Below are 4,341 nucleotides of genomic sequence, written 5' to 3' on the forward strand. Positions count from 1 at the left end.
AACTTTCTGTTGGGCCCCGATATGGGAGAGTAACACTGTCCCCCAGGAAAACACAGTCTGCTCTTCCTGCTGACCATGGGGACCCCACCAAGCCCTGCAGTTAGGACTTTGGGTGCTGAGGTCAGACAGCCTGGGTCTCATCCCCAGGAATGTGCTCTCGGGCCGTTACTGCCCCTCTGGGTACCTGTGTTCCCAACTGCCAACCCAGACAATGGTAGGATCAGGTAAGGATTTGGGGAGGTGCTTAGCACTGGGCAGATTCTTAAAAAAATAAGAATGAAGAAAAAAAGAAAAGGAGAGAGGGAAGGAGAAAACACATTCCCTGTGGGATTTTTTGTGTCGCGATAACAGAACACTTGAAACTGGGTAATTTATAAGGAACAGAGGTTTATCAGGCTTACGATTCTGGGACGGCTGCATCTGGCACGGGCCACAGGCTGCTTCTACTCATGGTGGAAAGTGGCAGGCAGCCGGAGGGTGCAAGCAGATCACATGGTGACAGGAAGCAAGAGGGAGAGAGAGAAGGTGCCAGGGTCTTTTAAACAACCAGCTCTCGCAGGAACTAATACAGTGAGATCTCACCCCCTCCCCCCACCCCCAGGAAGGGCATTAATTCTTTCATAAGGGATCCACCCCCATGGCTCAAACAGCTCTCAACACTGCCACATTGGGGATCAGACTTCCACATGAGTTTTGCAGGGGACAACACGTCCAAACTCTGTCAGACCCATAGCCTCTCTGTGTCCCCTCACATCCCAACTCCTGCCGCTCCAGCCCCAGGCCAGGCCTCTGTGGGGCATGCCCCCTCCGTGTGTATCTGGGCTTCGCCTTCCTGCTGAGCTGCCCTCCGCCAGACACCTGCCCCACTGGATGTCACCTCCTACAGGAAGTCCTCCTTCCCAGCCCCTCTCCTTTCCCACCTGGTGTTTCTTTATATAATGGTGGACAGTAGAATAATGGCCCCCGAAACTCACCTTCTGCAGCCAAAGGAACTGTGCAGCTGCAATGAAGATGAGGGGTCTTGGTGGGGAGATGGTCCCAGATAGGGTGGGCCCAAGGCAGTCACAAGGGTCCTTAGAAGGAAAGAGGAAGACAGAAGAGTAAGGGCCAGAGAAGGAGACACAGGGATGGAAGCAGCGGTCAGGGAGAGAGGGACAGGAGGATGCTGTGCTGCTGGCTGGAAGATGCAGAAGGGGCCACCAGCCAAGGAACCCAGGCGGCCTCCAGAGACCAGAAAAGCAGAAGGACCCTCCCCTGCAGCCTCCACAAGGAACCAGCCCTGATTCTAGCACAGGGAGACCCGATCGGACTTCTAACCTCCAGAACCCATAGATGATAAACATCGGTTAAGCCATGTAGTTTGTGATAATTTGTTCCAGCAGTTTAGGAAACTAACACAGTAATTATTGCCCCCCAACACTGTGGTCTGAGTCTATTTATTGCTGGTCACCCCACTCCAACCCCCACATGCAAACCCTGCAGGACCCAGCCTCTGATTTGCTCACTGCTCCTGTCCCTGGCACCCACACAGGGCCTGGCACAAAGGGGCACTTGATGAATATTTGTGCAAAGAAGAGGTGGCACCTGCTATATGGCTGACACCCATGGGCCCCGGCACAGCCTGTTCATTCTAGCCAAGGAGGCCTACAATGTGGGGCTCAACTCCAGGCCACCCACTGCAGGGACACGGGGACACGGACTTCCTCCGAGAAGGTACATGCGCTACTGTCTCAGCCTAGGGAGCCTGCTGAGGGTCAAGGTCACAGGGCAAAGGAAATGGGGGGCACAGTGGGGGTTAAGCACCCAGACACCAGGGAGTTTGGCAAATCAGAAAAGCCAGGTCCCTCTGAGCTCTGAGTTAAGTCTGGGACAGCATCAAGACTGGGTCAAAGGGATTGTGTCCCAGAGTCCCCCAGAGCCTATGTCCCAACTGGCTTTCGAGGGCTGTGAGAGTTGTCACTCTGCCAGCTGCTGACACTGCCCAGCAGCCTTTGGTGTCAGAGAGCCTCCTCCTTAATCGAAAGGGACCGCCCATACTCAATGTGTGCCGGGGTCCTCCTCATAACAGGGCTGCTGTCTTACACCCAGGGGACAGTGCAGACACTCTGGCAGGAACTCCCCTCCAGATGGACAAAGACGTCCACAGAGAGGTGTGAACACCGAGCCCCCGCAAGCGTTGGGCAGGGGTCCTGGCACCCTGCCTACGGTGCTGGTCCAGGTGTCCTTGCGTGTGAGTTCCCTAGGGCTGCCGGAACAAACTAGCACAAACTGGGTGGCTTACAGCAGAAACCTATTCTCTCTCTTGCTTTTGGAGGCCAGTTCAAATCAAGGCGCCAGCAGGGCTGCCCTCCCTCCCAGCGCTCTAGGGGAGGGTCCTTCCTTGCCGGGCCAGCTTCTGGTCAGTGCAGATGTTCCGTGGCTCGTAGACACATCCCTCCAGTCTCTGCCTTCTTGGTCACACGGCTTTCTCTGTGTGTCTGTCTTCACTTCTGTCTCTTCCAAGGACACTTGTCATTTGATTTAGGGCCCACCCGGACAATCCAGGATGACCTCGTCTCGGCTCCTTAAATTAATGACACCTGCAATGACCCTTTTCCCAATAAGGTCTTATTCACAGGTCCCAGGGTTTAGGACTTTGATACATCTTTTGGGGGGCCACCATTCAACCCTGTAACACTGGTGCTGTGGTGACAGCAGCCTGGTGGTCCCGTGGTGGCCTCTCTAGGGCCTCTCTCCATGCACGTGACAGCACGCTCTTCCCACCGACTGTCCACTGTGGTCACACTGGCAGGCAGGGCACGCAGTCCTCCAGCAGCCCCCTGCTTCCCAGGGGTCCTCGCTCCTCCTGGGATTTCCTGAATTTGTGCGGCAGGAAGGGCACGGGACGCAGCTGTTTTGTCTGCTGGAACCATTCAGGTGGTGCAGAGAAGGCACCAAAATCCATTCTCTCCTCTCTGAAAGTCTAGAGAGAGGTGGCTGCCCAGCCAGGGACCGTGTTTCCCAGCCCCTCCTGCGGTAGGTGTGACCCTTGCTTAAACTCCCCTGATGGAATGGGAGGGAAAGTCCCATTCTAGCCCTGTAGTCCTCCCAGGTGCGCCTCCTCCTTCCTGGGGAGCGAACTGAGAAACTCCACGCTGAACTGGCAGGGCGGCCATCCACCCGTGTCCCTGACGCAGGAGAGCCGCAGCCAGCAGCACAGCATCCTCCGGTCCCTCTCTCCCTGACCTCTGCTTCCATCCCTGTGTCTCCTTCTCCAGCCCTTACTCTCCTGTCTCCCTCTTTCCTTCTGAGGACCCTTGTGACTGCCTTGGGCCCACCCTATCTGGGACCATCTCCCCACCAAGACCCCTCATCTTCATTGCAGCTGCACAGTTCCTTTGGCTGCAGAAGGTGAGTTTCGGGGGCCATTATTCTACCGTGCAGTTATATGGACAGCTCCCACCCCGGGCTGTTACGGAGAGAGAAATAAATGTCTCCACGAGTCACAACTAGGACAGTCAGATGTCATGCTACAGCTGCTAAACCTACTCTACCTAGTACCAGTTACGAGAAACAGAAATCCATCTCAGACCAGCTTAAGTCAAAAGGAGACTGAAATGCAAATCAAAACCAGAATTAGATGCCACACCCATCAGGACAGCTCTTATTTAAAAAAACAGAAAATAAGTGTTGGCGAGGATGTGGAGAAATTGGGAGCCTCGTGCACGGCTGGTGGGAATGTGAATGGTGCAGCCGCTGTGGAAAACAGTTGGGCAGCTCCTCAAAAAGTTAAACATAGAGTTACCATAGAAGCCAGCAATTCCACTCTGTGTATAGACCCAAAAGAATTACAAGCAGGGACTCAAACAGATATGTGCACACCCGTGTTCACAGCAGCATTATTTACAACAGCCACAAGGTAGAAGCAACCCCAGTGCTGTCGATGAATGAATGGATTAACAAAGTGTGGTCTGTTCCTACGACGGAATGTGATGCAGCCTTAAAAAGGAAGGAAACTCTAACCATGCTACAACATAGATGAATCTCGAGGACATTCTGCTAAGTAAAATATGCCAGTCACAAAAGGACAAATACTGGGCCGGCCCGTGGCTCACTCGGGAGAGTGCGGTGCTGATAACACCAAGGCCACGGGTTCGGATCCCATATAGGGATGGCCGGTTAGCTCACTGGCTGAGCGTGGTGCTGACAACACCAAGTCAAGGGTTAAGATCCCCTTACTGGTCATCTTTTAAAAAAAAAAAAAGGACAAATACTGTTGGATGCCACATACACGAGGTATGTAGAGCAGTCGAATTCATAGAGACAGAAAGTAGAATAGGAGTTGCTAGGGGCTGGGGGAGC

General features: G+C 54.0%; 1 pseudogene; it reads left to right on the plus strand.

Annotated features, from left to right (window-relative positions):
- The first annotated feature begins 1,591 nt into the window (after positions 1-1,591).
- Positions 1,592-4,341, plus strand: part of LOC103595973 — a 5,575-nt pseudogene continuing 2,825 nt past the window's right edge.

The sequence above is a fragment of the Galeopterus variegatus genome, unplaced genomic scaffold, assembly GCF_000696425.1.
Source record: "Galeopterus variegatus unplaced genomic scaffold, G_variegatus-3.0.2 Scaffold1902, whole genome shotgun sequence".
Taxonomy (NCBI): Eukaryota; Metazoa; Chordata; class Mammalia; order Dermoptera; family Cynocephalidae; genus Galeopterus; species Galeopterus variegatus.